This window comes from Podarcis gaigeae, assembly GCF_964106915.1.
Source record: "Podarcis gaigeae genome assembly, chromosome: 12".
In the NCBI taxonomy this organism is placed as follows: domain Eukaryota; kingdom Metazoa; phylum Chordata; class Lepidosauria; order Squamata; family Lacertidae; genus Podarcis; species Podarcis gaigeae.
The window spans coordinates 19,968,661-19,993,971 of NC_139688.1; the positions used below are offsets into that span (position 1 = coordinate 19,968,661).

The 25,311-nt window shown below is 42.6% G+C and overlaps 2 long non-coding RNA genes across 3 annotated transcripts in view; one reads left to right on the plus strand and one right to left on the minus strand.

The window, feature by feature from the left end:
* Nucleotides 1–22,263, plus strand: part of LOC310828095 — a 60,452-nt gene extending 38,189 nt beyond the window's left edge. For both annotated transcript variants that reach the window (XR_014556649.1, XR_014556650.1), the window contains exons 3-4: nt 19,380–20,054; nt 22,111–22,263. This is a non-coding gene — a long non-coding RNA (uncharacterized lncRNA). The remainder of the gene's footprint in view (nt 1–19,379; nt 20,055–22,110) is intronic.
* Nucleotides 647–9,654, minus strand: LOC310828139. The gene is made up of 3 exons (XR_014556714.1): nt 9,213–9,654; nt 1,815–1,908; nt 647–886 (listed from the first exon to the last, which is right to left on the minus strand). It is a non-coding gene; the product is annotated as an uncharacterized lncRNA (long non-coding RNA).
* Nucleotides 22,264–25,311: the final 3,048 nt, after the last annotated feature.

The following is a 25,311-nucleotide window of genomic DNA, read 5'->3' on the forward strand; positions in this document are numbered from 1 at the left end:
GGCTGTCACATGAAAGATAGTGCAAGCTTGTTTTGTCGTAGCCCTGAATAACTTGTGCCCAGGATACCTTAAGGACTGCCTTACCTTGTCCTTCCCAAGTCAATAACTCAGATAATCTGGCAGGCACTAAAAGGGGGGCCTAAACACTGGAGGCTCAACTTCTCATTGACGTGACTCATGCTTCAGGTCCATGGAGGGCCACTAATATTGCTCCTCCATGGAGCAGAAGCATGAGTCACGTCAATGAGATGTCAAGCCTTCAGTGTTGTGGGCCCAACTCCCTCCTACTAAATATCAGACAAGCACCATCCCTGCTGAGTTTCAGGTGCCTGGCTAAAGCAGTATTATTTCAGAAGGTCTTTGCATCATGAATGCTTCTCCCATTTTATTTTATTTTCTTAAAAAAAAACTAATGATCTTCCATGTCTTTAAATTTCTGCAGTTGACTTTATGTTTTAAGTTTTGCATACTGTGTATTTTTATTTGTAAGCCACTTTCAGACTTCGGTGGTGAAAAGTGGGATACATTTTTTTAAAAAACAACAACAACAAATAAAATTAGATGTGAAATGGGACATATTAAAGAGAGCCACTGTATGCTCTAGCCACACACTTCAGTAAGATCAAATAAATAAATAAATATTGAGAGTTTCTCCTACCTAATAAATCCTGTTGAGGCTACAGCTTGGATAGTTAAAACATCTTTAACAAGACCTAAATCACATTATTTGTAGCTCTAGCACTTACATGATGTGTTTGTTGTCAGAAGTGGTCCTTTTCCTCCTCCCAAGCTTGTTCCTTTTTGTGTGAATCACCTTCGCTGTAGGGGTTCTCCCGGGAATTGGGATTGAAAGGGGATTACCAGGAGAAAACTCATCATGGCTTGCCTGTAAAAAGAAACCCTTTATTGAAACAACTTGCAGCCCAACCTTACAGTTTCCTTGCCAGGCTTTAACTCATTGAAGCTCTAAAAAAATGCCCAGATATTTAAACATCAGTAATTAGTTTTAACGGAAAATATTTGTTTTTTTAAAAAACCCAAATCTTGGAGGGAAAACAAACCAAGAACCCAAAGGAATAAATGAAAACTAATGTGGGAAATTCCAGTTGGATCAAAGTAATTGAGCAAACCACAGTTCTGGATGGCTGGACATGAATGTAGGATGCATGAAAGAGATTCTCTCACATCCAGTGTATTATGTGGGGATGTTGGCTGTGGAAGGAAACAATGATAAAGAAGCTTATAAATGCGGACAATTTGTTCAGAACCACTGTTTTATTTAATCATGTCTTGGTGCCAGAAGTGGACTGTGCAGTAGGTCTTACACCACCACCTATCTATGGCCAATGGAGACCAGCCTTACCAGTCAATGATGGCTTGTGCACCAATAGGCCAGGCCATGGCGGCTAAAAGACCCTGCCTGCTAGACGAAACTCTGGATTGGGCTTGCTCATTGGCCTGAGCAGCAAGGGAAGGGGCCAGAACCCAGTGATAGACAGGAGTGGGGCAGAAATTTGATTCAGTTCACATTTAAAGGTGAACGTCTCTAATTCACAATTTCTGAAACAGTATGCGAGCTGAAAATCAGCCACCCTTCAAAATTTGCAGTTCTCCAGCCAAGTAGTGTGTACAGAAATGCATGTGCTAGGATAAATTGTGCATAAGAATGCATGTGTTAGTGAGAAAATATACAAGAAGGCGTTATAGACTTCTCTCTGCCACCCTGCCCCCACTCACAAAGCCCTGTTACCTCTTCAGCTTCCAACATCTCCTCCTCCCAGTCTTCTCCCTCTGACCACTCATTGTCATCTCACCACCAATCCCTGGCTCTGAGCCTTCTTCCCCTGGGAGTTCTCCAGCTGGTTCCTCTGATCCTTCCGACTGCATCCAACTGGTCCCTGATGTTTTCTATAGGTGCTCTAAAATTATATGTAAGGACAATGACATTATTAATACATAGCAATGCGTTGGAGGTTGAGAGATGAAGAGGGCAAGGGGTAATTTGGGAATGCAAGATCTCCAGATCTACCACTTTGCAAGAGCAGTTGTAGAGATCTGCTTCCTGGTGGCCACTTTTTAAGAAGTAGCCGCATTCAGTCTTCGTTTGAAATGCTGTGTGAAGTCAGCACTGTGTCTGACTGGTTTGGTTTTCTGCAAGAAACCATAGGAATTGCTAGACTTAGAGGGGTTTGATAACAGATTTGGATGGCATGCTTATTTATGGTGTGAGAAGAAGAAAATCCATAAAGGTTTTGAGAACCACATCTTCCGAGGTCCTTTAATTGAAGTTTGGGATAGGTATAAAAACCTATTAGAACCTAGAGTACCACACTGGTTATCTCCATTAGAATTTATGAGTATAAAGAAAATTAATATGAGAGGCAATTGGATCACATATGGTCAATTGTTATTTAAAGAAGGAGGAAAATGGAAAATGAAATCATATGAACAGGTTAAAGAACATGTATATGATTGGTTGCATTACTTCCAAATAAATGAAATGTTTAGGAAAGATATTAAAGAATGTGGTTATGCTGACAAGGATTCAAAATTTCAGATTGAAATAATAAATAATGATTTTAAAATTTTATCCAAAATGTATAAGTTGTTGCTAGAATGGAATTTGAAGGATGAAGAAGTCAAGTCGGTAATGATACATTGGGCCAGAGATTTTGGTTACAACATACAATTTGAGGATTGGGAAAAATTATGGAAAGAAAACTTAAAATTTACAGCATGTATGACGTTAAAAGAAAATGTTATGAAAATGTTTTACAGATGGTATATAACACCGGTAAAATTAGCAAAAATGTATAAGACATGTAACAAGTGTTGGAAATGTAAAGATAAAGAAGGCTCTTTTTACCATATGTGGTGGGAATGTAAGAAAGTGAAAGGCTTCTGGGAAAGGATATATAACAAATTGAAGAAGATACTAAAATATATATTTATAAAGAAACCAGAGGCCTTTCTGTTAGGAATATTAGGAAATGAGATAAAGAGAAAGGATTGTAAATTTTTCCAATATGCAGTGACAGCTGCAAGAGTGTTACTGGCCCAGAAATGGAAACAACAGGAAATACCGACGGTGGAAGAATGGAGAATGAAGCTGTTAGACTATGCGGAGTTGGACAAATTGACTGGGAAGATTAGATATTTAAGAGACCAAAAGTTCATCGAGGACTGGGGGAAATTTGTGGAATATCTGGAAAGTATAAGTGAGGGACAGATAACGCTAGAGGGATTTAAAGAAGCACTGTGAAAATTGAGAAGTATTGTTTAAAGGGAATAGAAAAAGAAAGGTATAAATAATGACAATACAAACCTAAGGAATGCGTAACTTAAATAATGACTATGGATGATTTACGGAAAAGCTAAAGGAAGTCCAGAAAAGAAATAATTTGTGAGAAATTGGAAGTGAAATTAGTATGTGTTTTTGTTTTTGTTGTAAACTAATAAAAATTATTTTTTTTAAAAAAAAAGAAATGGTGAAACCATGAGAGGAATACCAACTGCCAGGCCATGATCAAATTGCAGCACCAGGATAAAAAAGAAAAATCCGCACAGCATCATACAAGTGATAAAACACATTTCATAGGAGGCAATGGGTAAAACATATTACTTGAAAAACTCTGGTAGCCTTTGACAATCTGCAGTTTGAATCTGATATCCGAATCGATGCCTGCTCTGTTATGGAGTTATTTGTTTGCCGTTATGGAGACAAGATGTTTTTCTCCGTAGAGACATCCCTAAACCAGCTGGCAGAAGTCAAGGAATGAGAATATAGGTCTCAGCTGACAAAGTGCAAAAAGAATGTTCACAAGCATTCTTGGAAATCTTGCTCTTAAATAAATAAATGGAGTAAAATACCACGAGGAAGACAGTGGGATAGGATTAATATTTCATGACCTAGTAAATTTCAGTAGTGAATATTGCACTCATGCCAAGTTTCTTAGACGCTTTTAGAAACTGAGCATTTTCTATCGGCTCACCCAGCAGCAAAAATGAGGGTGCTTAGACACGATGCCTTGGGATGGATCAGTCTGTCAATTTTGGTTTCTCTCAGTTTCTCATTTTTCCAGCCGTAAATTCTTTTCACCCCATTCCGGCATCAGTTTGTGAAATTTTCTTGTTAAATCTTCATATTAAAAACTGAATACATTTTCATATGCATTTCTCATACTATCCACACGTTGAATGTGATTTTGCCCAGTGCATGCATTTGCCCAAGAAAATTCCCAAAATATAATGTTATTTTGCACATTATTTTCACTAATATATTCAATTTTGTGCTCTCTTTTTGGGTTGGAGAACTGTGTATCCTTATTCTGAAGGATAGCAGTGTTTCAGTTCGCTTATTGATTTGGGCAGGGAGAATTAAGCGGGTTTGCATGAAAATACTCCCCCATCTGTAACAGTGCCCCTATCTTTGAGGAGCTTCGGGCTTATTGAATGTGGCATAAAAAGAATGTCCAAGTGTCTCACCTCTCCCTATAACTGAATATAGAACTAACAATTCCAAGTTTGGGGCAGGGGTGACAAACCTTTTTGAATCTAAGGGTTTCATCCCCTTTTGAGTGACCTACCAGAGGTTACATACAAGTGGTGGTGTAATTTAACGAATGTAATTTTTTACCTTTGCACAGTGGGCTAGTCTAGACACACACTCCCACACCCGTCTCTATCCTCCATTCAGGCCAGCAAGAGCCATTATTAGACTCCAAAGACACATTCCAGGCAGGCAAAAACACTCAAGGAAGGGTGTGAAGCAAGTGAGGTCAGCATGTTGCCACATTCTTGCTCCACACATGGCCACTAGGGATGCTTAGGGAATATGATCTTTGTGAATCCGATACAAATCAACCATCAATTTCTCCTGAGCTAATGCCCTGATCAGAATGTCTATTTCCTTCGGATTTCACACATCTGCACCTTTTGCAATGTGGTTTTCATTTCCAAAAATGCATCACCAGGCACTTAGGAATGCATATTTTCAGATAAGGTACACTTAGAAATGTGTACAGTAATTTCATAAATTCAAATATACATTTTTGTTCATTTAAAAAATGAACGAACAGTTAAATACAGAGACAGGATGGAATGGATTTATGAAAGGCTACGTGGATTGATTGATTGATTGATTGATCCATCCATCCTTAATAACCACCTATCCAGATTGTAAATGTTGCTGGACATTTTTAAAGGGGTGTTGAAAGTTCTCAGGAGCATCTCTGTTTTTGACTTTGAAAATGCTAGGAGGATATAAAGATGCACGAATTATCTATCTATATCTATTCATCTATTATTATCTATCTATCTATCTATCATCTATCTATCTATCTATCTATCTATCTATCTATCTATCTATCATCTATCTATCTATCTATCTATCTATCATCTATCTATCTATCTATCACTTTAAAACCACACTTTCATATGAAATACTGCATGGCGGTATATACAATATTGTATTAAGAACATAAAGAATAAGATATTTACACTGGACGTGAGCTGGACCACCATTCAAACAGTGGACAGCTTCAAATAGAGGATTGTCCTCTGTAAAGGAGGCCATCCTCAATCTGATAGGTTCCCAAACTGTCTTCTGTGGTCCTTCAATGGTTCACGAACTTCATCCAAGGGGGTCCATGGCATCTGTGGATCTGTGGCTGTGAAATATTCATGTTAACTCTTAATTGTGCTTTTAGTGGTTATGTCTGCAATTTCAATGGTAAGACCATGAAATGTAGTCGACAAGAAATAAAACCAGGAAGAAGAATGCAATTAAAAATAATACAATGGTACCTCAGGTTAAGTACTTAATTCGTTCCGGAGGTCCGTTCTTAACCTGAAACTGTTCCTAACCTGAAGCACCACTTTAGCTAATGAGGCCTCCTGCTGCCGCCGCGCCGCCGGAGCACGATTTCTGTTATCATCCTGAAGCAAAGTTCTTAACCTGAAGCACTATTTCTGGGTTAGCAGAGTCTGTAACCTGAAGCGTATGTAACCTGAAGCATATGTAACCTGAGGTACCACTGTACAGCACCTAGCACAGCACATTACAATTGCTACATGTTGTACAATGACAATAAAGGTATTATTGTTATTACAAGAGGGAGGAAAATCAACAAGTGGTCCATGAAGCAATTTTCAAGTGGTCCATGGGGGGCGGGGAGGCTATTTGGGAGCCACTGCTCTGGCTTCTAGGGCTACATTGAATACATTCTGCCTCACGCAGCATTACTCATTCTGTTTGCCCTCTAACTGGTTGCTCATTTCATCCCCCTGCCTGCCATCTGCCATGGGAGGCCTCGCTCAAAATTCACTAAGATGTCCGGAGTTAATTTCACCCAGCGTGTCTAGGGCTGATTGAAGAAATCTGCCATTGGCACAAATACAAAGCTTTTCACTATTTCCATATTTAAGTTGGATCAAGCTTGCTGGGAAGGTTGCTCTTCCAAATTAATATAACACAGCTTTATTGAAAATGTGCTGTTGCCAGAAGTGGCTCGCGATGATGAGATAGGTAAGGCACGCAGGAGGGCAGCCGCCTCCCCATGTTTGAAGTCATGTAACTTTTGGGACCTCAAAACGGCAAAAGTTCCTCCCGCTTTTGTTCCTGACCTCCAGCAGTAACTCTGAGCGGGGGAAACAGCATTTGAGTCTGTGGGAATTCGAGCCTGTAAAAACATTTTTTCCCCTTTTGAGTACTGTAGATTGCAACTATCCACAAGCTTTGGGGGAAAACAGTAGACTTTACCCTCATGATCCAATCATCCATTACTTACAAAACCTTCAAAAACCGGGACGAGGAGAGAGAACATAATATAAATATTGCTTCAAGCCTCCTTGTCTGTATTCTCAGGGTGGTTGTTTTTTTAGTGTCACAAAGACCCTTAATACACATTTAAAACTTTGTCTGTCAAGAGGAACCTTTTTGACGCTGCCCTCATTGTTATTTCAGGGTCTTGCAGATGAAATATAATGTTTATGGGACTCTGAGATTTGCACTTGTTCGTGTGCTATATATACATTGGGTTTATAAGAGGGAATGACCTAAACCACCTTGTTTTCAGGCAATGATTCCCAAGGGTGGCAAAACAGTCTTAAAAACCAAGCGGGGGGGGGGGGGGAAGGAGGCTTATAAATGTGTTAAATTGCTGGGGGTGAAGGGGTGGGTTGATTCCCTATGTGAATTTCTTCAACGTTTCTCATTTGAGAAAATATGCTTAGGATTAGAAATAAATTTTAAAACAAGCAGACACCTCAACCTTCAGTCACAAGTGTGTTCATATTTCATTCGCAGCTTATTCGTTTCAAGGTTTTTCTGTGTAATAATGTGCCTGTAGAACACACAAGTTCTGCAAATCATCAGCTTCAATGTGCAAATTTCTTCAGTCAAAATAGAGGGGGGGGATGCTTTTAAATGCCAAGGTTTCAACAAGAACTGGACTTATTTAACCTTGTTCTGTTTATTGGCCATACTAGTAGTGCTGCATCAAAAAAATTCCTTCTGTTTTTAACTACATTCCTCTGCCAAATTATGCTGAAAGAAATTGCATTTGAAAATTACCAAATAAGAGAAAACTTTCAGTTAAATCCTCATGGGCGAGATGTGGGATTTACTTTACTTTCATGTTAGCCAATGTCTGTATTCTTCAGCCATCCTGCATTTCCTGAAAATCCCACAACATCATTGGCTGGGATTTCCTGGGCCCACTCCCTTGGCTCTGCTGAGAGGGGCTCCTCATCTCCGCCAACTGTTTCCATTCAAGTGGGGCATTAGATGAACTTTGTAAATTTTAAGAACTGGTTCCTGAATTTGCTTTTTCTCCTCCCCCCTTCCCCTTCCCCTTTCCTTTTGTGTCATGTCTTTTAGATTGTAAGCTTACAGGCGCAGACTAATGTGTACTGCCCTCAGATCTACGGATGAAGGGCAGTATACAAATTTAATAAATAGCAATCATCATCATCATCATTATTTGTTACTGGTGATTTTCTGTAAGCCACTCTGAGAACTCTTTTTGGCTCAAGAGCATGGTAAAAGTGCTATAAGTAAACAGACACGAGCCCCTGTGACAGGCAGGCAATGAAAGGCCTCTGAATTGGTGAGGCCAATCCTGCCATGGCTTTTTCAACCTGCCTTGCCCCCCCTCCATCCCTAGGAACCTTCATGAGGGAACTGTTAGCCAGAGGAAGGACTGTGAGGGGAGACTCTTGTTTTCCATCAGGGGGTGCTTGGTTTGACCTTTGCTGCTCCAGCTCAAGTCCGAGGAACCTTTAGAAGGGAGTTGCTGCCACAGGGAATATGTATAGAATGGTACCTCGGGTTACAGACGCTTCAGGTTACAGATTCTGCTAACCTAGAAATAGTACCTTGGGTTAAGAAATTTGCTTTAGGATGAGAACAGAAATCGTGCTCCGGTGGCATGGCAGCAGCAGGAAGCCCCATTAGCTAAAGTGGTACCTCAAGTTAAGAACATTTTCAGATTAAGAACGGACCTCCGGAACGAATTAAGTTCTTAACCCAAGGTACCACTGTATGTGTATTTGAATGAGCCGAATAGAGTGAAAGATTATGACTCATGGGTTGGTGGAGTGTGTGACCTTAACAGTGCTTCGTTGATCTTTCAGTTGCTGTTTTGCTAAAGTTGTTAATACAGCTTTATGGATGAATGTCGTACTGATTTGTTAATCATATAATATGACTTTTGCTTTAATTGTGATATTTCAGCTGATTTTTTTAGTTGCTGCTTGTTAACAGTGTTTCATAGATTGCAATTGTTTCCCTGATGGCTTGTTAATCGTTCTATAAGATTTATGCAGTATTTGTGATGTTCTGTTACGTTCTATCACTGTATTTATTTTTGTAAACGGCTTTGGGATTCATTTGAATGAAAAGCGGCATAGAATCATAGAATCGTGGAGTTGTAAGGGACCACGAGGGTCATCTAGTCCAACGCAGGAATCTCTTTGCCCAACGTGGGGCTCAAACCCACAACCCTGAGATGACGAGTCTCATGCTCTGCTGCCTGAGCTCTCTCTCTCCACAGAAATGCAATAAATCAAAATCAAGGAGACCTTTTCATTCCTACCCAACAGTTCAGTTATTCTGTGATCCTCAATTTTCTTGATGGCTTTCAACATCTTCTTCATATTCACCTTCACCACCCCAGTCAGATTTTTTTTAAAAGAACAGCAACAACACAAACCCTTTTCTTAAAATTGCCAGACTTTTCTGCAAAATTCAGATTAGAAAGCAGCCACTCCCAACGTTCCAAAGGCTTCATAACTTTTACTGATGTAGCAGAAGTGTTTCCTTCTGTCATGCGGTATCCATGTTCACAACAGAAATGAGCAGGAAGTCGCCTAGGGGCACAGGAGCCAACTCCTAAGGGCCGAGGGGTCTTCACCCCACAGATAAAATATTTGAGGGGCCCGTAAGGGGGTCAAGGTATGAGGTATACAAGATTAAGCACAGAGTGGGGAAAGACAAGTTCATCTGCCTCTCTCATAATACCAAAATACTTATGAAACTGAGCACTGGGAAATTCAGGAAAGACAAAAAGAAGTATTTCTTCACACATGGATTTCTTCACACATGGATTATTATTTTACTATCAGATGTAGGGATGGCTGCCAACCTGTTTTGAAGGGGGAAGTCTGCCTCTGAATGCCATTTCCTGGGTACCACAAGCAAAAGAGAGCTGTTGCGTTCATGGGCTGCATGAACTTGGGGGCTTCCCTCAGGTACCTGAGCTGGATCTAGACACATCAAAAAAACATTTCAGGAAAACGCGTTTGTCAGAGTTGCCTCCAGGTCCCAGCTCACAGAGGACCAACGCTAGTCAGTAATAACGTATAAAAGTCTTTATTGAAGATTAGTTTCCATTTCCAAACCGCAGCGTGCAACTCTACGTCTTAGAACTTAGACCGGCGAAGCTCCATCTGAGTCTCAGCCTCCTAGACACCAGTTTAAGACTCTAGCCTTACTCCACCTCTTCCGTTGTTCTTTCCTCCTCTGGGTCCTTCTGCCCCCTGGGGTTTCCTCCTTTCTGGACTCTTCTGACGCTGACCCCCCTGAGTCTTGCCCCTCCTTCCGGCGGGCTTTAGGACCTGGCTCCCTATCCGAGCTACCTGCTGTGCCGCTCACCTGTACATTTGAACTTGGCGTGCGCACCCAGCCGGTAACCTTCCTCTTGACCGTTTCCCCGCTCTCCGATGGAGGCGTGGTCAATCCTGACTCATCTCCTCTCGCTGGTGGTGGGAACACTGGTCCCGATTCCTGGGACTCCTCCCCCCCACTGCGCTCTGGTGGGGAAGCTGGTCCTGATTTCCAACTGCTGCTCTGGGAGTCCCCGCTGGCCCCTTCCTTCTGGGGTTTCCCCCTTGGCACCCCCCTTGCCCTGGCCATCGGCGCTCCCTTCTGTGAATCTTCCGATTCGCTGGAGAGGCTCGTGGAATCCCTCTGACCACTGTCACCGCCTACGCTTCCCTCGGATTCCTCCCCCTCGCTCTCCATTTCCTCCCTCTCCTGTGCCTCTGCTCCTGAGCCCCTGACAGCGTTGTAAACCTCATAATAGGAAATCATGTTGCTGAAAGACAGGACTCCACAGCACCATCTGTTGTCACAGGTTATAATGCACTTAAAACACTTTTTCTTTACTAATGTAGCTCAGTCCCTGGCTGGCCACTGTGAGAACAGAGTGCTAGGCTAAAACGGGCCTTTGTTCTGACCCAGTAGGACTCTCCTTATGCCTGATGATTGGTTTCCGTAATATTTCTCAAAAGATAGGTGTTTCTTTTCCAAACAAGTTCCTTTGTAGCAGAACAGTCTGAGGGGGCAGAGCTTGTTTTCTATACCATGGTCTTACTTTGCTTGGAGGAGCTGCAAAAATGACTTATGTGTTTGTTAAAAGTTTAGTCAGAAGAGGAAAGAGTAACAAGGCACTGGCAGAGCTCATAGATATTTTCTCCCTCTTAAAAATGACTTTTCCAGGGAAATCTAGAGCGAAACAACAACTGTGAGCCATCCCTGATCTCTGGAAATTGATCGGTGTTCTGTTTTTATTAAAAGCGGTGCCACCTTCCACCTGCCCTGTAACCAGAGAGCACCACTCCGGCACTTCTTGTTCCCGTAGATTCCTCTCTCCTCCTGGACGTGCCAGGAATTTGGCTTTCGATGGGAGCCAGCATGGGTTAGATGTGGGAAATGGAAGAACTTTTGCAGCTGCTCCTCCTGAGTCAGGGAACAAAGTTTGAAGTAAGTTGAGTCAGTTAGCTGAATTGCATTTCTGAAGAATGAAAACAGAACAAAAAGAAAAGAGGGGAAAGAAGGAGGGGAGGGGGGAAATCACAAAGCAGATTTCCAGAGGCTGGTTTGTGGACAAAATTGCAGATCACTTGCAGATCAGAAATTGTCATTGAGTCAGATTCTTACAAAGGCCACTTCATTTTGCCGTAAGAGAGAACTAAGCACCCCCCTTGCATTTTTGAGCCTTATTTTGTCACACAGAGAGGCAAAACTTAAGGGGGCTGTACTGGAATATATGAGATCAGGCCAGAGTCAGCTTCTAACAATTGCTTGCTTTTAAATCTGAAATAATTTTACAATACTTTCACATACCATTAGCTTAAATTGATTCCATATCTGATGAACCTGTTTCTGTGTGAGTGTGCCCACTGGGGGGCAAAATAATGATTTGTGGATACAGCATATGTCAGGAAAAACTTATTAGGTGTTTAGCAAGGGACTAAATTAAAGCAAAGTCATTTAATTTGTAGCAAGGGCTGTAATTAAGTGTGTGCCTGCTTGGAAGTTTCAAAGGGGATAGAGGTTTATCCCAGGCCACGCTACATCAGGGGTCTGCATCCTTGAACATCTATTGAGGTCTGAGCATCCTGGGAGAGTCTGTCAGCAAAACCTGGCATCCAGATGCAGCCACTGCTGCCTGCGCCCTCTCTCCAGGCAATGAGTGTTGTCTCTCCACACACAAAAACACCAAATCCCTTGGGAAGATCCCTCCCCCTCATGAGACCTTCCCTGGTGCCACAGATTTCAAAGACGGTATGGTGGGCATTTGGGACTAAATGGGCCTCTGGCCTGATCTTGCAGGGCTCTTCTGACCTCTTACCTCTTCTAATCTCAAGAGTGCTGACATGCGGAGTTCACCCATTACATCTTCACAACAACCCTGTGAGGTAGGTTAGGCCAACCCAAGGTTACTCAGTAAGCTTCATGGAAGAAAGGGGGACTTTAACCCAATTCGAGCACACTTTAAATAAATAAATATTTCACACGTATACCAATTATGCAAAGTCATATTCATTCATATAAAATAAACAGAGCAGCAACTTACAAACGCTACACGTCAAGCAGATATCCTTATACTTCCCACTTACTTAGATAACCAGCAATACTAGTCCTTTCTTAGTCCCTCTCTTGCACTATACTGACTCTGAAAGATTGTCAAACAAAATTGTAATGACTTTTTGAGGAAGTGACTTGAGGGTTGCATCCGAAACAGACAACGACAACACAATAATTCTTCCAGGGTACAGGTACTAGGCCAGCAGCTAGATGACAGAGCACAAGAGTGTAACACCCTCCAGATATTATCTGTATCAGAAGAAAACTATGAGCCCTGGTCTCCTCCCAGTTCCTCATTATGACTCAGCAACTACTCCACTGAGTCACCATAGTTATACTGAACCCCAAGCCAATGTCTGAGGAGAAGCAGAACTCTAGGATCCGTTCCAGAATTTCGTTATTTTATTACAATATTTATTATTATTAGTCTCTGTCTCTCTTTCGCTCAGGTGTCTTCATAAGTAACGTGGATTTTCTTGATCTGAAACAAGACTAAGATTCCCAGTTTAGAACACGCAAACAAACAAACAAACAAACACACATGCACACACTTTAACTCTTCAACAGTTTTATTCAAGCAAACATGTGAAACACTTTCAAGGCTTTGGGAAACTGGCCCTTACCAATACATTTCAGAACAATGTATTAACTCTTGACTAGTTGTAATTATACCCTTCCTGTCTATTTACAACATTAGCAGCATACTATTATCCAGGGCAACAAAGCACATAACTAGCTTACAAAGAAATAGCTATAGTAGAACTTTCTGCTATACTCTAAGAGTCTCACTCTCTTCCAATAAATACTGAGATTGAAAGACTCAGCAGTGGAGAACCTATTCTACTCTGCATACAGAAGGTCCAAGGTTCTATACACTGGAATCTCCTGGCAGGGCTGGGAAAGACTTCTGTCTGAAATCAGAGAGAGCCATGGCCAGCCAGTATAGACCAGTGGTGGCCAAACTTGGCCCTCCAGCTGTTTTTGGACTACAACTCCCATCATCCCTAGCTAACAGGACCAGTGGTCAGGGATTATGGGAATTGTAGCTCCAAACCAACTGGAGGGCCAAGTTTGGCCACCACTGGTATAGACAGTACAGAGATAGGTAGACCAATGGTCTGACTCCCTATAAGGCAGCTTCCAATGTCCCTAACTTGTGAGTGACACCAGAATTATTCCTGAAGTTCATTGTGGACAAGCATCTACTGGGAATATTTTGAGTATCTGCTTTCCAGGCCGAGCATTGGAGTACATAGTTTCAAGGGGCACTTCTGACCCTTAAGAAGTCACTGGGTCGGACTTGGTGGTACTTTAGGTCCCCCTGAAATCACTGTAAAAAGATTGTCTAAGTCACATTGATTCACTGGGAACCAAGCGTGATTAACATAAACGAGGTCCAATCTTTTGGCAGTTACAACTGCCTAATAGCTCAGTTGGCGATGAGACTCTTCATCACGGAGTTGTGGGTTTGAGCTCCATGTTGGCCAAAAGATTCCTTCATTGCAGGAGGATGACCCTGGTGGTCCCTTCCAACTCTTTTATTCTATGTGTATAGGACTGAGCTGTCAGAGCCTAGGGCAACAACAAAGGTGCTTGACTCTGTGTTGGATTGCAATCTATGACTTCAGGCCTACCATCTTTTTAGAGAGCATTTTGCAAGAAGGTGAAATTAACATGTGCATACTGTCGGCCTGCGTTCCCAGGAGACTGCCAATGTCTTATTATCAAGAAATGTTTTTGTATAGTTCCTTCCAGCTAGTTCCAACCTAGACAAAGTACCCCTGTCTTGACATCGCTTGTGCTGAGTAGTGGCAAAATGTTTCTCCTACAGAGTACTGCAGCATTGTCAATAAAAGTGAATGGTGCTCACTCTTCATAATTTAAGAACCTACAAGCAATTTATCTCTTTTAGGCAGCCAGAGAGGGAGGGGGAATCTTTCTCTTACTCGTATTCTTACATAGAAACACGGGAAGCTGCCTACACGGAGTCCATCTATCTCAGTATTGTCTCTAGTGACTGAAGTAACTCTCCAGAGCTTCAGGCAAGGAATCTTTCCTAGTCCTCCCTGAAGATGTTGGGTCCTTCTGAATGCAAAGCAGGTGCTCTACCACTGAGTTACATTCATTCCTTTACAGGTAAAGAACATCTAATGTAATGAATGCTATTCAAGTGCTTTGCTAATATCTGGGTACCTTTGTGCAGTTATTAGCAGTCTAAGAAACAAGTCCTCTTTTTCCACCTTGCTGGAATTTAGAGAATATGCTTCCTGGCCTTCCATCCTGTGCTACAGGAGCAGGCACAGAGAATCATATAATTATAGATTTGGAAGGGACCCTGAGGATCATTTAGTCCAACCCCCTGCCATGTAGAAATATGCAACTGACCAAACGGGGATCGTACCTGAATCCTTGGTGTTATCAGCACAATGTTCTAACCAACTGAGCTACCCTGCTCCATCTCACTGCAGCTACCGTGACCTCAAAGTTCCAGCTGCCGTGGAACTCTTAGGGGGCCTTGCTCCTTCCTGAATTTTTTGGGGGGACCTGCCCCCACTCCCCCTACCTGGCGTCCCTGTGCAGCTGGGGTCACATGGGGAGGGGAGAGAAAAGGGGGTGGAATTGCACAGTATTAGAAAAAACCTTTAGTTTCATGTTGGTGTGAAAGGAGAAGTGGGTATTCCCAAGTCAAACTGGTGTGAATGGAGATCCAATCCCAGTCTCTGATGCCCATGAAATATTGCTCTCTGCAGCATATTTTAGAGAGCCAACATCATTTCACCCTGTCATAGAATGAATGGCTATTAATATATATCGACTGATCACTTAGCAGTAATTGCATCTGCTTCATTACGTGGGGAGGTAAATGTTCCTGTTCGAAACTTTTACTTAGAACTGGCTGTTGAAGGTAAAACCTGCAAGCCAGTAGCTCTGGCAATAAAAATTTGGGTAGCTGAAGAGTCTGCAGTGGCTTTCTCAGTAGGATTCGGGAAACCATTTCTCTCTGTTGATATGGAAGAAATATAGAAGCCAGTTTGCCTCAATAGCTGAATAATAAAATCTCTCTCGCACAGACATTTCATGATGCTGCAGTTTGTGTGGGGTGTGAATACCAGAAGCATGGTGGGTGAGGCCAGTTGCTTGGCTGTTTTCCACCTGGGTGCTGACCTCTTTCCCAGTCCAGTGAGGACCGGATGGGTAAAATCCAACCATCTGGCCCCCCCACCATTGTCCTGGCGCTTGAACACACACCGCAGTGTTGTTGGATTTCACAACAGGGAAGAGCTTAGAAACAGGTGTGAACTCATTCCTGCTTTACTTGATGTTCACCTGTGGTTTATTCTGCACCCCAGGGGGGTTCAGAAATGCCTCAGTTTGGTCTAATAGCTTTGGCTGTTTGAGTCAAAGCTATTCAGACCATCTCCAGCTTGGGGCGGTGGGGGGGATTATGAAATTGCTCACCACGACAGGCAAATTTTTCTCCCCCTAAAGAGAAATAGATCTTGAACTTTCCCAGAAGAATGGAACAAGGCAGTAATTTTGAAAGTAATACCAGCTCTCCCCACCCCCACCCTGCCCCACTTCCACCCATGCTGATGCCCTGTACACTATAGACTTCTTTGCATTCATTTTTCTTCTTTCAGACACTGCTATGCTTCAACAGTCTTTGTGCACCTTTTTTGCATGAATACCAAAAATACAGTTTCTGAAACAGGATGCTGTCTCTACAACCCTGGACCACTGTCTGCACTGACAGGGAGCGGATTTCTAGGTTTTCAGACATGTGTCTTTCCCAAAACTTTTTTTTTTTTTCAAAATTTTTATTAGGTTTTTTTAATAAAAGAGATACAAAAATGAAAAACAGCATTGTTTGTGTCTTTACAAAATTTCATAACATCTTTGGACTTCCTCGCGTCATCCACTCGCACTTACATTGTTCATAAAATTTTTCAAGCAAATTACCATCTTATTTGTAATCTTATAACCAATCATTACAATATAGTCTAATAATACTCATCTAATTTAGTGATGGCCAATTGTTTATAATCAAGCATCCTTCTTAGCATTCCATCAAATTACAATAATTTTGTAAATAAATCTTAAATTTCTTCCAGTCTTCTTCAATCCTTTCTTCTCCCAGGTCTCGAATTCTGCCAGTCATTTCCGCCAGCTGCATATAGTCCATCAGCTGCATCTGCCATTCTTCCAGCGTGGGTAGATCTTGAGTTTTCCAGTTCTTTGCGATGAGTATCCTTGCTGCCGTTGTTGCATACATAAAGAAAGTTCTGTCCTTCTTTGACACCTTCTGGGTGTCTTTCCCAAAACTACCTGGGGAAGCCAGGGATGGGACATGAGTTTTGGGTTTTGAGTTTTGTTTGTTTGCATGCAGTGCATGTGCTCTTCCACTGAGTGCTGTGACCCATCAGCACTTGAAGCTGATAGGATGCAAAGTGCTAGCCATAGATGTGCAAGTCAGGTGGCTTTTAAGTTTTCACTTCTAGAGATGAATTCAAACGTTGAGCAGAGTTTGCATGAAGAGTACAAATCAGGTGTTATTACTAGTGTTCTTTCACCACCTCCACTGCACAATCTCTTTGCTGCCCAGCAGAACTCTTCTGGGTGATATCTTCAGATATCTGTTGAGCTAGCTATCTAAAGGACTAGCCGCCTGAGAAAAAATTTCTATTCAAATGCGATTTTGGTTTTAAACACAGTATAAGGCAGTGTAAGGGACGCGGGTGGCGCTGTGGTAAAACCTCAGTGCCTAGGACTTGCCGATCGTATGGTCGACAGTTCGAATCCCCGCGGCGGGGTGAGCTCCCATCTTTCGGTCCCAGCTCCTGCCCACCTAGCAGTTCGAAAGCACCCCTAAGTGCAAGTAGATAAATAGGTACCGCTTTATAGCGGGAAGGTAAACGGCGTTTCCGTGAGCTGCACTGGTGCTGGCTCGCCAGAGCAGCTTCGTCACGCTGGCCACGTGACCCGGAAATGTCTGCGGACAGCTCTGGCCCCCGGCCTCTTAAGTGAGATGGGCGCACAACCCTAGAGTCAGACACGACTGGCCCGAACGGGCAGGGGTACCCTTACCTTTAAGGTAGTCTCTATGGGAGTATATTGTATTTAATTATGGGATATCAGAGTTTTTAGGGGGCTAACCAGGCTGGGATAGCTGGGATAACAGGCTTGTTGGTTTCTGAATGTCTGATGTAGATTTTCAGTTTCATTGTTCTGTATGGGACAATGACAGTAAAGATTATCGCATCGTGTCGTAAAGAGCTGTCACATGCAGGATGGAGCAAGCTTGTTTTCTCCTGCTCTGGAGGTTAGGACCTGAATCAATGGATTCAAGTTACAAGAAAGGAAATTCCGACCAAACATCAGGAAGAACTTACTGAGAGTAAGAGCTGTTCAACAGTGGAACAGACTCCCATAAGAAGTGGTGGACTCTCCTTCCGTGGAGGTTTTTAAGCAGAGGTTGGATGGCCCTCTGCTGTGTATGATCGAGTTGAGATTCCTGCATTGCAAGGGGTTGGACTAGATGATTCTCGGGCCCCTTCCAAAGCTTTACGATACTGTGATTCTCTGATATAAGGCAGCTTCCGGTTCATGGAAGGCTGGCAGGTGAGTTTAGAAAATAAACTCAGTTATTTCTGACTTTTCTAGAAACAGCCTGGTTTATTTCAACTCGAGGCAAGTGGGGGCAAGCTCATCCATCTCTAGCCTGAGTTCCACTGCTGTGGTGCTAATGCCTTTTTCTAAAAGGTTCAACAAGAATCTAAAACATTTCTCTGCTTGTGAAATTTAATAAAGAAGGCAATTATATTGTTTGCCATCAGTAGTTGGCCCATTTATGGCCGAACTCAGCAGAAATATATCCAGCTCCTAGTGAGAGCCAAGCACCTTGCGAAGCATATAGGATACTTTTTTTTACTTTAAAAGCTGAGTGTAGCTTTATGGAAATTTCTAATTAGGAAAGAGCCATTTATTGGGCACACGCTGAAAAATATACTTACTTTTTTTTTCCTTTGAAGTGCATGATAAGTTCCCGACCCTTTCCTATACGTTTCGTATTTTATCTAGAACTTTTGACAAACACATATTTCTGTAGTTTCGCTTGAGTGTGTAAATGAACACATTGGGACCAGTTTACCTGTGGGATCACCTTAACCCACTCAACCACTTTGGTCTGTGAAACCGGTGCTTTTATAGTTGACAGATAATATATAGGACATACTTTTCCCCCTCCAAAAATCAAGGGGAAATGTGTGTGTGTCCTATAGAGCGAATGCAGGCTGCATGGCTAAGCCCAAAGCCAGAACAGGGAAATGGAGTGCTGCCCCTCTTGCCGCCTTCGCGCTGCTCCCTGACCTGGTCTTTGAGGCTGGCGGTGGGAGAAAGCAGCGCTTCCCCCCACCGCCAGCCCCACAAGCTCGGGGGGCAGCGGGTCTTTGAGGCTGGCTTCCCCCCACCGCCAGCCCCAAAGAGCAGGTCAAAAGGAACCTAAACCTCCGGAGCCCAGAGGGAACTACCGCCAAGCTCCAGAGGCTTCGGGTTGCCTTCACTGAAGCCTGGAGCGCACCGACCTTTCTCGCTCTCCAGGCTTCCAAGGTAGCCGCCTGAAGCCTCCCGCTGCGCTCCGGAGGCTTTGGGTGAATGCACTTTGAACGCACCTTGTTTTAGAGGGGGAGAACAAGAAAAATATTTTTTTCCTGTTCTCCCCCTCCTATGGTCCGCTGCGTCCTATAGAGCGAAAAATACGGTAGATGATGTGTTTTAATCTCTTTTTAGTTCGCTGTTATTTTTATTACCTTTTAAATGCTTCTAATTACTTGTTTTTAGTGATAATTTTAATATTTCTTATGAGCCATTTAGAAGTTTTAATGCAATATGGATAAATGTTGCAAGTCTAGTTTGCCGAGGCTATTCTAGAATAGCACCAAGAGCACGTTTTTCAACAATGTGACGTCTGACAACTTCTTCTTCTCGTCAACTTTTTCTTGGCACTTTTCAGGGACGACAGCTGCTGCCTCAGTCCTCCTACCTCCTGAAAAGGGATCTGTGGCTGTAATTTCAAAAGCTTCGAAATGTGGAGGTTGGATGGCGCCGTCATGACCTTTACCTTCAAAGCAGAAGACTATCCATTCTGTTTATTCTTCCTGATCCCAGAGATTTCCCTGCTCCATATGCTTATCCCTTAATAGGCCATTCATGTATGGAACTGGTCCTTGCTGCATTTGTTCTTGGCCTTGATATTTTCGGCATTTGCCTTTTCTAATCCCTCACAAATCTTCTATCCTCTAATCAGTAGGCAAATGGGCATCAACAAAGTTGTACAGTAAATACATCCTTAGGCAATCATAAGCCGTTGGTTATGTAGGATGCAAAAAGAAGACGTTGGCTTGTTGTCCCCCCCCCCCTTTTTCTTTCCTGCTTTTCCTTTAATGTCTACAAATTCCTTTGAAAAGTCCTGGGCCTGCAGGAATCACAGTAGATTGCACTGTTCCAAAGCAGCCTTGATAATCGGAAGTCTTCCCAATTCTTAGAGCAGTTTAGAGTTGTTGGAAGAATTTTCAAAATGTGAAAGAATCTCCGGCCTTAGAATATGTTGAATAAATACCTGCCAGGACTGTTTGAACTTTAGTAGACCTGCACAGTTTGTGATCTGCAAAGCCTGCTGAAGGATACGGTAAGTTGATACCTTCCTCATTCGCCTGTATCTTTTCTCAAAAAGTGGGGGAAAGCCCAGGGCTCAGTGGTCATGCTTTGCTTGTCCCCAAGTTCAGTCTTTGGCAGCTATTAATGAAGTGGATGGGACACGGGTGGTGCTGTGGGTTAAACAACAGAGCCTATGACTTGCCGATCAGAAGGTCGGCGGTTCAAATCCCCACGATGGGGTGAGCTCCTGTTGCTCGGTCCCAGCTCCTGCCAACATAGCAATTTGAAAGCACATCAAAGTGCAAGTAGATAAAGTGAGGAAAGTCTTCTGGGCTGAGACCCTGGACAGCCACAGTCATACCTGCCCCAGAAAAAAACAGGACATCCCATTTTGGTTGCTGTGCTCTCACCCCCAAAAGTACTTTTTGGGGAGAGTGAGGCGTGGGTCACATGACTCACCCAGGAGTACATCCCGGAAGAAGCGCATCACAGTTTTGGGTTTCCAAAAGTTGGACAGCATGCACTGCCAGCCTTTGTAGACCAGCATAGGTGAGATAGGCTGGAATCAAAACCATGGCTGCACATGACCATAGGCAGGGAGCTATTACCCATGAGATTTCAAGCAATTACCATGTGTTTCAGAGTCATGTGCTTGGCCCCAACCCTGAATGCGATGGAGACACTTCATACCTTTGCAGACCAGTGGCTCCATAGCAATACCAAGAACACACATGCAAGCTTGGAGAAAAAAGGCTTATTTGTTGAAGGCAAAACCTAGATCCATTGAATTCAATGGAAACTTTGCTGTTGATCTTAATAAGATATAGATTGCATTTGAAACTGTTTTTATAGTTGTATTTCCCAACTTATATAGCTTATAGCATCTGCTCAATACTGGTTCATTTAAAGAGTTTTTAAGAGCTGTGTCCAGTGTTAATCATGCTCAGAACAGACCCATTGGGCATGATTAACCATCTGGAAGCTTGAGTTCTTCTGGGGCTGTCCTTACAATACTGCAAATAAATACCTAAGCCAGCACAAAATGCCTGTCAGGCACAGACTTATATGATACCTGGTGGTAAGAGTCAGCATGGCACAGTGGTTAGGGTGTTGGACTAGGATCTTGGAGACCAGAGTTCAAATCCCCACTCAGCCATGAAGTTCGCCTTGGACCAGTCACCATCTATCAGTCTAACCTACCTTACAGGGTTGTTGTGAGAGTAAAACAGAGAGCGGGGCAAACCTTGGAGGAAAGGTGGGATGGAAATGTAATAATAAAAAACCTATGTCCATTAATTTCAGTGGGTCAACCCTGAGTAGAACTTAGCTAGATACAAGCAATAGTCTGTACTTATACTCTGCTTATTAGTCATTTAACTTATTGTTATTATTAATCATTATTATCAGGACTAATTGTGGGTTAATTATCCCCAACTTTAAAGAGTGAAGAGTCAAAGTTAACTTAACTAGGAGAACATAAAACTAAATAATGAGGCAAAATCTTTTACTACAAAAATTCAAAGCAAAGGGTTTTATTCTTTTTTTAATGTCTATAGTTCAAGGGACGCGGGTGGTGCTGTGGTCTAAACCACTGAGCCTTGGGCTTGCCAATCAGAAGGTTGGCGGTTAGAATCCCTGCAACAGAGTGAGCTCCCGTTGCTCAGTCCCTGCCCCTGCCAACCTAGCAGTTCAAAAGCACGTCAAAGTGCAAGTAGATAAATAGGTACCGCTCCAACATAAGGTAAACAGCGTTTCTGTGTGCTGCTCTGATTCGCCAGAAGCGGCTTGGTCATGCTGGCCACATGACCTGGAAAAACTCTGCGGACAAACACCGGCTCCCTCAGCTAGTAAAGCGAGTTGAGCGTCGCAACCCCAGAGTCGTTTGCAACTGGACCTAATGGTCAGGGATACCTTTACCTTTACCTTTACCTTTACCTTTATTTATTGTTCTTTTTTGGGGGGGAACCTCTGCCATTATCCTCTGCAAACAAGAAAGGTGGCAAAGTATTAAGACTGCATTGCTATTAGTCAGCAGTTTTTAGAAGTTCTGGAGCTATATGACATAAATATACATTTCCTCCTTACAGGTTTTCATTTTTGTCTGGAAATTGATGTGCCATCTTCAGAGTTATATGATTTCACTTCTCCTTGTTATCCTCATTGTGAAATCATCCTGTCTGAATATGTAACTATTTTGGTTAGGAAAAGAAGCACTCTGAAACAAAAATGTCATTTCTATACACTGACTTCAAAGAGCTGCATTAATTAAGAAGGTGGGAATGGTAAGATTTTAAAGGCTGATGGGAAGGTGACTGGGCAAGGAACACTCTCTCACACAGGATAGTGTGGAACGACGGTGAAATATTTCATTTCTGACCTTCCCCAGCAAAACCAGAAGTAGTTTCCTGTGTTGAGAAACATTTCTGCCTGATACCCCAGAAAGCCACTGCTGGTCAGAGGACACAGTACTGAGCTCGATGGAGCAGTGGTCTAACTTGGTAAATAAAGCATTAAAATTAATACTACAAATATTAAGTATATAAAGCCCTACTCCGCCTTTTTCCAATTTAGATATAAATGAGTTTATACTCTTTGCAGTACTGATCCAGAGTCTTCAACTCAGGTTACCAATGGCTCTTATTTAGTGATCCAAATCAAAGTTGATAAAACCCTCACATATATTTCTTCTGAACAGCAGATTTTCTTCAAAGACAGTATTTTAAAGAGATAAGCACCTACTACATTCCTTTGTTAAGTCTCTTACAAGGGGGCTCCTAAAAATACTTCCATACATTTCGTGTCCTTGGGATTCTCCAGATGAATACCTGGATTAACCTGATGATTTTGTTATTTTTTTAAAAAATAAAGTGGAATGCTTTCATTACAGATGTTCATGTTGTGGTTTAAAAGGAAATGATTCCTAAAAAAGGAAAGCATCGCATCAGTCTTGGGTTTGCTTTTGATTATGGCCTATTTTTGTGATTTTATTCTGGAGTTCCCTTCAAGGTAATTTTATTGCCCGGTTTAAGCAACTTCTGCCATTGTCAGGGTTGACCATATATATTGCACTTTCTATTGCCTACAATCATGAAGAGTTTATAATTTACCATTATCCCCAAAGATGTTCTTGAAATGAGATGTTTCATCTCAGTGGTCATACTTGAGCTGCATTTTCCAAACAAATAAATTAGCAGGCCTGTGGTATTGTTTTCAGGGTTTACAGGCCATTTGCATAGAAAGCTTTGTTTCTGGAAGAACCACTTAAAACTTAATATTCCTGTGAGCTGCAGAAATATTGTTTTGGGGTTGATGCTTGGTGGAATGTATTTTGCATTATGGTAGGAAAGAAGCCTAAATAGGTTTCGGCCTCTAGCAAAATATTAATCACACCATTGCATAGAATGACTGCAGTGTAAAATTAATCCCGTTCTTTAAGTGACATTGTTTAAAAATCATAGGGAAGTCTTTTCTAAGAGAAGAGAAGGGAAACTAAAAGGTAAAGGTAAAGGACCCCTGACAGCAGTGGCGAAGCTGCATGCTCTGCTACCAGGGGCGGAGAGCAGGTGGGGGCGTGACGGGTCCCTGCGGGGGCCTGGCACACGTGGGGGTGTACAGCACATGTCTGGGGGGGGGGCCACGGTGGCACCCTACCGGAATAATGGTGCCGGGGACGGTCCCTCCACACTCCCGTTCCTCTGCCAGTGCCTGACAGTTAAGTCCAGCCGCGAACAACTCTGGGGTTGCGGCGCTCATCTCGCTTTATTGGCCAAGGGAGCCAATGTTTGTCTGCAGACAGTTTTTCCGGGTCAAGTGGCCAACATGACTAAGCCGCTTCTGCTGAAACCAGGGCAGTGCACTGAAATGCCGTTTACCTTCCTGCCGGAGCAGTACCTACTTGCACTTTGATGTGCTTTTGAACTGCTAGGTTGGCAGGAGCAGGGACCAAGCAACGGGAGCTCACTCCGTCACAGGGATTCGAACCGCCGACCTTCCGATTGGCAAGCCCAAGAGGTTCAGTAGTTTACACCACAGCACCACCCACATAATTTGCAGAAAAGGCAGAAGACCCAAAAGAATGAGATCCTACCAATGGCATTCGATTTCTCTTTAATCCAAAATGACTCTGATTTTAATCCATACTTTCAAATAGCTTTAACTTTTTTGGGGGGAGAGGACCTTTCACGTGAACTAGAACCACGATGATGAGTCTCAGTTCTGCATCTGAACTCTTCACTGAAATGTGAGCTTCATGGGAAAGCTCCAAGTCAGCCACGAGGCCTTAAGTATTTCTATGCAAATTACCTGAAAACCTTGAAAAACGTGGCTTGAAAAGCCAGACTAGGAATATCCAAGGGGGAAATATGAAAAATGAAAGAACAAGCTAAAGAACCAAATGTTACTGATTAACTTTAACTTACCAACTCTCATGATGGATGCTGAATGTGGATAGCCACCACAGTGATCATATAACCGTTGATCTGGCTATACATTGAGGAGAACTGCACAATTATTTACTTCCTAGGATTTCTGACTGGATGTAGTTGTGGGGTAGAAATTCAACTGACAACATGGGAACCCTACAAATGACCGCCGGGGTGGGTTGGGGAGCATCTAATGAGGTGGAATGCTGAAGGTTTTAGGATAGAAGAAAGGAAGTACTTTTTACACACACCATATTGTTAAAATATGGAGTTTATTACTGTGATATGTGGTGATGGCCACCAGCTCTGATGGCCTTAAGAGGGATTAGATAAATTTGTGGAGAATAAGGCTCTCAGCTGTTACCAGTTGCAATGACTAATGCCCACTACCTGCTGTAGTAAATTGGAAACATATTATGATACAGCCATCAGAACATGAGAATAAGCTGTAGCTTTGACCCAAATTACGTGTTACAGGGAAACACATAGGGGCCAATGATCCACATTCTCCTCCATATCTCCCTGGTGACGTATCATTGAAAGAATGTCCCGTGTGATGTCACTTTGCTAGCATTTTCCTGGCAGGAAGTGAAGAAACATAAGTGTAAATTATTCTCCCTAGCTTTTTATGATATCTACTCTTGTCGTTGGTTTACTGCCAACCAATTCTGTTCCAGTGATTTATTGTTTCACTTGTTTTCTGATTTCAACATGTTTGTTGCTTTAAAAATCCCGCGAGCTGTCCCTTACAGCCCTTGACTGAAGGACAGGATGGAAAGTGTTTAATTAATTAATTACATTATGCCACAATGTGCCAGGGAGACGCAGAGAGAAACACAGGTTGGTGGTGGCCATACATGTCCCCAG